The following is an 11,550-nucleotide window of genomic DNA, read 5'->3' as shown; positions in this document are numbered from 1 at the left end:
TAAGGGACTATCCTTAAGGGTGAGTAGCAGTGTTATATAAACCATCTCACATCCTGAATATAACTCTCCTTGAGCTACTACTGACAAAGATACAAGCTAAATCCAAATTAATATGTAAATGACACAAATATGTTACTATTGATCTTGTAATATGGGTATTTACATGTGTAGATGCCTTGGGATGTACATAATTTAAGAGGGTATGTTCTAGGCATGGTTTTGACTGTAGGTGTACCAATAATTAGCATTACCAAGCACTAATTGGTGTTAATATGCTATTGCGCGCATAACAGGCTTATGCCCTTATTGTATAAACGGAGCACCTAACTTCTTTCACATGCAAGTGGAGGGACATGGGTGTGTCAGGGATTTCCTGACTATTCTTGTATAAACATTAGAGAAGAGTTGCATTCACATACCCATTTACACACCACTATTTACGCCTGTCATGTCGTAACTGGTTGTGTCTAAAGCTTGGCACACAACTACAGACTTAAGCTAGTGTTCCATAACAGATTTGGGCGCAATACTAGCTGAGAACCCAAGCTTTTTGACACCTAACGTTTAGCAGTTTATACTGAAATTACCCCAATGTGTGTAATTGTGCTTAAACTTAGGCGCTAAGTTATAGAATGAGGGGGGTTAAGGACCATATAATGCATACTGTATGTGTGTTTTGCAAAATTGACACCTGCATGTATTTACTGGCACTTGCATATGTAAAGCCCTGTGTAATGCTGCTCCATTGTAGGACATATAGACTTCTGTGACTGAAGTTCTCACTATCTAACTAATTCTATAAAAGTCACCAAAATTTGCATGCACACTCAATTTGCACATGCAATTTAATGGAATAATGAGCCAATTAGTGCCAATAATTGGCTTTTTAACAAGCAATTATTGGCACATTGGAATCAATTAAGATGTACACATGTACATTTAGGCACATGATCCATGCCTAATTGTATGTGCATCTCAGAAAAGGAGGTGTGGAAATGGGAGGGTCATGGGTGGTTTGGGGCAGATCATGGGCATGGTTTTGGTTACTCGTAGAACCCTCTTATTCTAGAATTGCGTTCATAAGGAAAAACCACACCCATGATCTGCTCTGAACCTCCCATGATCCTCCCATTTCTGCACCCCCCTTTTCAGGATGCACATAAAATTTAGGTGTGCTTCATGTGCCTAAATTTATGTGTATACATCTTAATTGATTCCAATTAGTGCCAATAATTGCTTGTGATGTAGGTGGAAGCATTTGCACCATGTTTTCATCGGTGCAAATGGGCGCACCTACATTTACTCATGTCCTCTGGGACTTTAGTGCTATTCTGTTGTCAGGTCTCTCAGGGAAATGTGAGCCCTTGGGCCGCTGTCACGGAGGTGGCAGCAGCAGGCAAAAGCACCCAACAGGAGACAGGCAACCCTAAGGCGGGCTGAAGTAGACAGGACTGGAGTGACTGGCTGGAGCTGAAGAGGAAAGCAACAAGGAATCCAGGAACAACGTCCTACAGCAGGGTTCAGGCTTGAGAAGCAGGATACAGGATACTCAATACAGGCTTCTCCCACAGGATTCGGGAAACTGGCACAGCTTGACTGGATCCGGGTTCACCCAAACACTAGGCAAGCAGGGTGTCCATGGAAGCTTAGCTTGGCAGGAAAACAGGACACAGGAGCTACATACAAGCTAAGCTCAAGGGAATGGGAATGACAGATACGCTTGCCAGAGGAAGGGTTAGACTGGAGCTACAGTAGCTAACAGATAGAAAAGAGAGAAATGGCTGCAGCATCAGCTGCTAACTAACCTCAGACAGGGAGCAGAGCCACTGCACAGGGATAACAGAAAGGCTAGAAGCCCACAGAGAATAAAATACACAGAAAGGCTGAAAGCCTACAGGTCAGAGAGATACACCCAGAAAGGCTAGAAGCCCACAGAAAGGCTGGAAACCCCCAGGCCGCAGTAATACACCCAGAAGGCCTGGAGGCCCACAGATAAAAGGGATATACACAGATAGACTGGAGGCCCTCAGAGCAATGGGCACAGAAGGGCTGGAAGCCAGAACAATAGACACAGAAGAGCTGAAAGCCCACAGAGCAATAATACCCTGAGCAGGAAAGCAAGAAGCCCACAGGTAAGTAGTAGACTAGGCAGAAAGCCTACGAGCAATAATACCCTGAGCCAGAAGGCAAGGCCCACAGGTGATAGTAACTAGCAAAGCAAAAGGGCTGGAAGCCCACAAGAAAAGACAAGGAAAGCTAACTGTGCAAACAGCACACTAACGTTGGGACCTAAGGCACTGCGTAGGCATTGGCAATGCAAAGGCACTGAAGACTAGAACACCAGTTCCTTCAGAAGGCCCTGACAGATGAGGTCACGCCTTCAGGCCACAGGCATGGAGCATACAGAAGCCCAGAGAGACCTAACCCACACAGGTGTAGTGAGGTAGTGAGGTAATTAGGGTCAGACTGGAAGCAGCCAGCCCAACCAGCCTGAGACAGAGCTACCTCAGGAACAGCCCACTGAAGTACAGAAAGGCCCAATACACACAGGTGTAGAGTAGTGAAGCCATTAGAGCAGCCAGCCCACAGAGACAGAGATAGAGCTAACTCAGGAACAGTATACTGAAGCACAGAGAGGTTAAACCCACACAGGTGCAGTATACTGAGGCAATCAGCGCCATGCTGGAAGTGGCCAGCACCCAGAGACAGAAACAGAGCCAACTCAGAAGTAGACAGAAACCAGCACAGACACTGATTCCCAGAAATAGGGTAAATCTGAGGGTGGTCACGACCACAGACGTGACATCTATAAACTGCACCTAACTTTAGGCATGGCTTATAAAGTAGCGCTTAAGTGGGTTTTTCGGTGCCAATTTTATAGGTGTGATTTATAGAATTTAATCGTATATGTTGTGATAAGGAAGAGGCTATCCTACCCTGGTTAGGCCCCTAGAGGGCGCTGTTCCCCTAAAATGTCCAGGGAGAAGGGTTGGGTGAGTCACAAAAGGGAGCCAGAAAGGGGAGGTATAGCTGGAGGTCGCTAGGACCGGGGAGAGTCCTGGAGGTGGAAACAGGTGCAGCCGGTTAGGGGCTGGGTCCTGTTTGGCCATTAACTACTTAATGCCCCACCTGAGTGGTGAAGGGAAAAAAGGAGCTGGAGCTAGCAGCGGAAGTAGAGAGCTGGTAGCTGGAGCAGGAGGTCCCCATGTGAAGTACTGGCTGAGCCCTATGGCCTGGTGGTGAAAAGACTGGGTGTCTAGAACAGTGAAGAGGTACTGTGTGTCCCAGAGGAAAAGACTGTGGGTCTAGAACAGTGAAGAGGGACTGTGTGTCCAAGATGAAAAGACTGTGTCTAGAGCTGTGTGCTACAAGGAGGGACTGTGTGTCCAGGGACTGAGTTAGTACTGAGCCCAAATGCCTGTGTGAGAGGGCTCAGGGGGAAGAAATCTATGGATATTGAACTGTGCAAGAAGAAATGTTTCAAAGGGAAGATTGCACTGAGTAGGAAGAAATGAAAGGTTAAGCTGGAAGAACTGTTTAAGCTTGTAGCTTGTGAAAGTGTTATAAGCTAAAAGAAGTGTGCCCCAGAGGCTGGAATAAAGAGGTGTATGAAAATAGCCTGATTGGTGAGACCTGACTATGTTTGCCTTTTGAGAAGCAGGTCACCCTGAGCACAAAAGGGTAGTAGATTAATTTGCATAAATCTGCATACTGAGAACCAGCTCACCCTGAGTGAAAGAGGAACCTGGGATCCTGAGGTGGGAGCTTCATCTTCACAAGCCTCATCATTTTCACAATGTGTATACACATATGTATTTGTCAGCATCCTTACATGTGTTTTACAAAGATTCTGCATTTTTTTTCGTTATGAATATACTTGGGGAATTGTGAACCTGACCTTGAATCCCAATACCTACCTAGATACCCTCAAGTAGAAGAGTTTCCTGCAGGGATGTGCAAGACAAGAAAATCTGGTTAATTTTCTCTTTGCTTTTCATGATAGTTTCCTGGTTTTCTGTTGTTTGTAGCTAGTTTTACACATTTATTTTAATAGTAAGTTAATTGAGGCAGATATTCAAAGCAATTTAAGTGGACATAAGCCTCTCCTGCCTGCTTAAATAGCTTCTCGCCACGTAACAGGGGATATTCAGCGGCACTTAACCTGACAGTTCCACTGAATGTCCCCTGAGACCACTCAAACAAAAAGTGGGCAGGTCAGATCAAGAGCTGTCCTAAATAAGGCCTCTTAGCTATGTGGGTGCTGGCTCTGAATATTGGGCCAGCACCCGCATAATGTTTTAAAATTTTTTAAAAAATTTCTTTTCCTTTTGTTTTTTGACTAAAGCCCCTGAGCCTCTTCAAGCTGCCCGCCAATATTCCCTCCTTTCCCTCCCCCCCAGCCCACATTGACCCCCACCCCCGGAAGACACCCAGCCGTGCAGGCAGGCCCTCCCTCTGGTCCTACCTGTATCCCAGGTTGTCCAGTGGGGTCATTGGGGGCAGGAGTGCAGCCCTTTCACTCCTGCCCCTTGTGGTGCTGGTCTTTGTGTAGTACCGTGTGCTGCAGCGAGAGGTAGTGGCAGTCATTTCAGACTGATGCTCAAGGGACAGGATTGATGAGGTTGCTCTCCTGCCCCCAACGACCCTGTTGGACCACCAGGGATACAGGTATGCCCACAGGGAGGGCCTGTCTGCACGGCTAGAGGTCTAGATTCTATATACCATGCCTAAAAAATTGGCACTGAACCCCCCCCCCCCCAGGTTCACTTTATAAAGTACGCCTAAATGTAGGCGTACATTATAGACTATTTCTAAATTTCCATGTGGTTTATAGAATACGCTGAACGTCCATCCGCAAGACTAAATTTAGTCACAGGCAGTTATGCCAAGTAAAACTTGGTGTAAATGCTGAAGCCTAAATTAGGCATGGACTGGGAGTATTCTATAACAAAGTGCATAGATTCTAGCTTTGGGAAGCTCGCCAGATGCTCTTGGCCTGGATTGGCCACTGTCGTGGACAGGATGCTGGGCTCAATGGACCTTTGGTCTTTTCCCAGTGTGGCATTACTTATGTACTTAGAAACACCCATGTCTTTCCCATTCCACGACCATGGCCATGCCCCCTTTTCAACTATGTGACTTAGAATTTATGCACATCAAGTTACAGAATACGCTTGGACAGTTGTGTATGTAAATTCAAATTAATGCCAATTAGTGTCAATAATTGCTTGTTAATTGGCAATTATCCTTGATTGTCTTGTTAACTAATTAAGATGCGTGTGCAAATCTAGAATAGAACCAGATTTGAGTACACAACTTAAGTTACACTATATAGAATCTGGGAGATAGTGCACATTAGTGCTTAGCGTGGTTTAGTGAAAGGGCCCCCATACTTTTTAAAGCATATTAACCAATCAAATTTATATTAATAAATACAACTCCCTAGTTTTCTCCCATAGTCTTTAGTTTATGATTTCCAGGAGTAACGTAGTAACATAGTAGATGACGGCAGAAAAAGACCTGCATGGTCCATCCAGTCTGCCCAACAAGATAAATTCATATGTGTATACCTTACCTTGATTTGTACCTGTCTTTTCAGGGCACAGACCATATAAGTCTGCCCAGCAGGATTCCCCGCCTCCCAACCACCAGCCCCGCCTCCCATCACCGGCTCTGGCACAGACTGTATAAGTCTGCCCTCCACTATCCTCGCCTCCCAACCACCAACCCCTCTTCCCCCCACCTGCTCCGCCACCCAATTTCGGCTAAGCTTCTGAGGATCCATTCCTTCTGCACAGTATTCCTTTATGTATATCCCACGCATGTTTGAATTCCGTTACCGTTTTCATCTCCACCACCTCCTGCGGGAGGGCATTCCAAGCATCCACCACCACCCTCTCTGTGAAAAAATACTTTCTGACATCTTTCCTGAGTCTGCCCCCCTTCAGTCTCATTTCATGTCCTCTCATTCTGCCGCCTTCCCATCTCCAGAAAAGATTTGTTTGCGGATTAATACCTTTCAAATATTTGAACGTCTGTATCATATCACCCCTGTTCCTCCTTTCCTCCAGGGTATACATGTTCAGGTCAGCAAGTCTCTCTTCATACATCTTGGAACGCAATTCCCATACCATTCTTGTAGTTTTCTTTGCAACCGCTTCCATTTTTTTAAACATCCTTCGCAAGGTATGGCCTCCAAAACTGAACACAATACTCCAGGTGGGGCCTCACCAACGGCTTGTACAGGGGCATCAACACTTCCTTTCTTCTGCTGATCACACCTCTCTCTATACAGCCTAGCAACCTTCTCGCTATGGCCACCGCCTTGTCACACTGTTTCGTCACCTTCAGATCCTCGGATACTATCACCCCAAGATCCCTCTCCCCCTCAGTACCTATCAGACTCTCACCAACTAACACATAAGTCTCTCATGGGTAAATTGTTGAAAATCATACTGGAACCAAATAAGAATGTGATGGAAATCTCAGCTGTTCAGTAGATCAACTAAGATCATATAAAAATCCAAAACTGAACTATCAATTCAGAAAAATAGCACTCCCAGTTCAATTCCCACTGCTGCTCCTTGTGGTCTTGGTCAAGTCACTTATCCCTCCATTGAAACAGGTACAAACTTAGATTGTGAGTCCTCCTGGAACTGAAAAATACCCAGTGTACCTGAATGTAACTCATCTTGAGTTACTACTGAAAAAAGTGTGAGCAAAATCCAAATAAATAAAATACATATGTCTCAGTTTTCATTTTGATTGTGACTCCTCAAGGGACAGAAAAATACCTACTATACCTGAATGTACACTGCTTCAATATCTTTCAGGCTTGCAGGCGGTGTACAAGAAATTAAAAATAAACAAAAATGTTTGGTAGACCATTCTAATAAACCTGAGAAATTCTGTCCATGTTTGCAGAATGTAGTGTGAACCTTCCTTCTAACTATTTACATATTTCAACTTTCTGGTGCATTTTCTTCCTTCTTTTGGTCTGTCCCTTTGCTTTTCCTCTATATATTCATGCACTAGTGATACATGACAGTTGCTTCCTCGTTACCACAGTAACTGATTCCTTTGACATTAAACATTACAAAAACAAAGCTTTCCCGTCCAACTGCATGTGAGAAATGCAAAATTTTCTTCTAAATGGAACAAATCTAAAACCAAATGACAGCCTAGACCAGATCAGAGCTAATGAGATGCAAACCGACACAGATTTATGCATGTACTGTCAAGCTGTGTAGATACCACATCAGAAAGTTTAAGAGAAATTTCCTTTTGATTCAAGCAGGTCTTAATTTTGTGTACACTAACTCAATTGAATTAAATACAACAAAGGCAGCCAAACTCAATAGTACTAAGAGCTAAGAAAGCCAGAAAGTACTTTACTTAAGTCTGATTTGTTTGTTGATAAAATCTTTCAGTGATGCAACTTGCCCTTCTGTAGTTTTTGAATAAAAAATTCAAGGTGTGATTGAAGTAGGTCACATTCGTGTCCAGGCATATCAGAGTATTTCAAGAGTATAACAATGGTGTTATATAAGTGCTGTTGAACTTCTTAAGAAGTTCTCATTTTCTCAAAGGAAGATGTTATTTGAAAATTTATAAAACAATTTATAAAACCTGACTACCAGATTCAACTTATGATGATAATGGATTGAAATATTAACAAATAAGAGGGTTTTTCATTACATATGCTAATCTTAAAGTTTATCTTTTATTATAAATGTTTTCAATTTCAGAACATAACATAAATATCTGAAGTTAGGATTTGTAAAGCAAATGTTCCTCAATCTATTTGATTGCAGGGAGATGGGTGGGCCAAATATTTTTGGTTTGGCTCTTTCCCGCTTGATTTTGGGGTAGTTTGGGGTTCATTTCTGGATTCAGTAACCAGGTAGGGAGATCCCAGAGTCAGGAACTAGGAGTCAGAATAAGGTAAAGTGTGTTCTTGCACCAGTATGCCTCTCTGTTCCTTCTGTTCTTTATCCTGTTGATCATTAGGGCTCCAGACAGGGCACCTCATTCCCTCTCAGGCTGTGTTCTTGCAGTCTCACAGAATGACTCAAAAGGTAGCATGGTGCCCTCCCAGCTTTGCATCTAGGGAGGCTTCTCTTCCTTGTTGTTCCCTTATAATATCTCTTGTCCCACCCTCTTTTGTTCTAATCAGTGCTCTTGGGGGGGTGGAGGGGGGTTATCATAGTGATTTCCAGAGATGTCATATATTTCCTTAAGTACTCACTTCCTTAGTGGCTCTACTGCTTGATCTCCTCACTCAGGCACCAGGACATGATGGTTGAAGTCCTGGATATTCATAACAGGACAGAGAAGTTTCTCCACAAGGATGGCTCTGTCCATGCAGAGGGCTGACTCAGACCATAGTTCCTCTCTGCAGTTCTGCATTAACTCCGCTTGGGATCAGCATGTGCTAATCCTGCACTAAAAAAATATAAAATAGTGTAGGGGCAGAGAGTAGGAGTGCCCTGTACCAATCGTAAAATCACCACATGCTGCTGATTAGCACATGTTTAGCGCAGAAGCCCTTACCACCCAGTAAAAAGGTGACGGTAAGGGCTCCCATGTAAATTTATTTATTTGTTGCATTTGTATCCCACATTTTCCCACCTATTTGCAGGCTCAATGTGGCTTACAATTTTCCGTCATGGCTTGCACCAGTCCAGAGTAAAGATACGAAAGGACATGAAATGAGATTGAAGGGGGGCAGACTCAAGAAAAATGTCAGGAAGTATTTTGTCACGGAGAGAGTAGTGGATGCTTGGAATGCCCTCCCATGGGAGGTGGTGGAAATGAAAACGGTAACGGAATTCAAACATGCGTGGGATAAGCATAAAGGAATCCTGTGCAGAAGGAATGGATCCTCAGGAGCTTAGTCGAGATCAGGAAGCGGGGCTGGTGGTTGGGAAGCGGGGCTGGTGGTTGGGAGGCGGGGATAGTGCTGGACAGACTTATATGGTCTGTGCCAGAGCCGGTGGTAGGAGGCAGGGATAGTGCTGGGCAGACTTATACAGTCTGTGCCAGAGCCGGTGGTGGGAGGCGGGACTGGTGCTTGAGAGGCGGGGATAGTGCTGGGCAGACTTATACGGTCTGTGCCCTGAAGAGCACAGGTACAAATCAAAGTAGGGTATACACAAAAAGTAGCACATATGAGTTATCTTGTTGGGCAGACTGGATGGACTGTGCAGGTCTTTTTCTGCTGTCATCTACTATGTTACTATCCAGCTTATAATCGAAAGTGATCTCCGGCCATCTTCTGAGACAAATCGAGAGATGGCCGGCGATTTTTTAAAAGCGGCGAAATCGGTATAATCGAAAGCGGCATTTTTGATTGCATCGCCGCTTTCCCATCGCTTCGCTGGCGAAAGTTCAAGGGGGCGTGTCGGTAGATTAGCGAAGGCGGGACATGGGCGGGCATGGGCGTGGCTAACAGATGACCGGCTTTTGCCGATAATGGGAAAAAAAGCGTCGTTAAGGCAGTATTCGCTGGCTTTACCTTGGTCCTTTTATTTCACGACCAAGCCTCAAAAAGGTGCCCCAACTGACCAAATGACCACTGGAGGGAATCGGGGATGACCTCGCCCATACTCCTCCAGTGGTCACCAATCCCCCTTCCAAACTAAAAAATAAAACTAAAAAATCTTATTTGCCAGCCTGTATGCCAGCCTCAAATGCCGTACCCACCTCATGACAGCAGAATGTGTTGTATCCTCCGACAGCCTTTCCCTGTTTGCGATGTGGCTCATTGGTGAGTGTGACACCTTTTCTGTTAGGTGCCTGCAGAGTCACATTAGCAATGCATTGTGGTGGGTGTAGGGTACTGGGCTCTACTCCCATGGTGCTTTTCCCCCCTACCACCCAAGTCAGAATGTGCTCTGTTTTGTTTCCTGTTGTAGTCCATGCGGTAGTGGCCATTTTTGTAAGCCAGTTTTAGTTCCCTTTCCTGTGTTACCCACGTTAGAGAACTTAGTTCTTACCTTGCATGGTGCTGAAAGAGGGCAGTGTACACCATTGTGCCAGCTCTGACCTACTGCTAATCTTAGTACCAGGGGACTCTTTGCCAGTGGGGCACAACCTCTGATCTGCAGTTAACTGTGAGTAAACGTGCTTATTTCAAGAAAGGACTTTTTCAGAGAGATTAGTCTTCAGGTGTGAACTGGTGGTGCCAAAGTTATACAGCAGCAATAAGTCCTAGAGGCTGTATGCAGGTCCTTGTGCAATTTGAGTGGGTGCAGTACAGTTGTTGGGTAGTGGGTTTGGGGGGTGGGGGGGGGTTGGGGGGGCTCAGCTCCCAAAGTAAGGGAGCTATGCACGAGGGAGCTTTTCTGAAGTCCAGCGCAGTGACCCCTAGGGTGGCTGGTGGTGTCCTTGCATGTCAGTGGGGCCAGTGCACTAAAAATGCTGGCTCCTCCCATGGCCAAATGCCTTGAATTTGGCCGGGGTTTGAGATGGCCGACATAACTTTCCATTATCGCTGAAAACAAACCCGGCGTACTCCATGGCATTTGGCCGGGCTAAACCGTATTAATCGAAAAAAAGAGATGGACGGCCATGTTTTCGATAATACGGTTCCGACTAGCTGTACCGCCGCTGCCAACATACATCGCCGGTGATCTATTTGGGCCGCGACGTTCAATTATGCCCCTCTATGTTACTCTCGCAGCTTATTTTCGAAATTGATCGCCAGCTATTTCCCGACATAAATCGGAGATGGCCGGCGATTTCGAAAAGCGCGGCGAAAATCGGTATAATGGAAAGCAGCATTTATGACAGCATCGCCACTTTCCCCGTTGCTTCGCCGGCAAAAGTTCAAGGGGGGCGTGTCGGTAGATTAGCGAAGGCGGGACATGGGCGGGCATGGGCGTGGCTACCAGATGGCCGCTTTCGCCGATAATGGGAAAAAAAGCGGCGTTAAGCAGTATTTCGCTGGCTTTACCTTGGTCCTTTTATTTTCAACGACCAAGCCTCAAAAAGGTGCCCCAACTGACCAAATGACCACATGGAGGGAATCGGGATGACCTCCCCATACTCCTCCAGTGGTCACCAATCCCCTTCCAAACTAAAAAAATAAAACTAAAAACCTTATTTGCCAGCCTGTATGCCAGCCTCAAATGCTGTACCCACCTCCATGACAGCAGAATGTGTTGTATCCTCCGACAGCCTTTCCCTGGTTGCGATGTGGCTCATGGGTGATGTGACACCTTTTTCTGTTAGGTGCCACTGCAGAGTCACATTAGCAATGCATTGTGGTGGGTGTAGGGTACTGGGCTCTACCCCCATGGTGCTTTTCCCCCCCTACCAACCAAGTCAGAATGTGCCCTGTTTTGTTCCTGTTGTAGTCCATGGCGGTAGTGGCCATTTTGTAAGCCAGTTTTTAGTTCCCTTTCCTGTGTTACCCACGTTAGAGAACTAGTTCTTACCTTGCATGGTGCTGAAGAGGGCATGGTACACCATTGTGCCAGCTCTGACCTACTGCTAATCTTAGTACCAGGGGACTCTTTGCCAGTGGGGCACAACCTCTGATCTGCA

This window comes from Microcaecilia unicolor, chromosome 10, assembly GCF_901765095.1.
Source record: "Microcaecilia unicolor chromosome 10, aMicUni1.1, whole genome shotgun sequence".
Classification (NCBI taxonomy): Eukaryota; Metazoa; Chordata; class Amphibia; order Gymnophiona; family Siphonopidae; genus Microcaecilia; species Microcaecilia unicolor.
Note: the sequence above shows the minus strand (reverse complement) of the source record.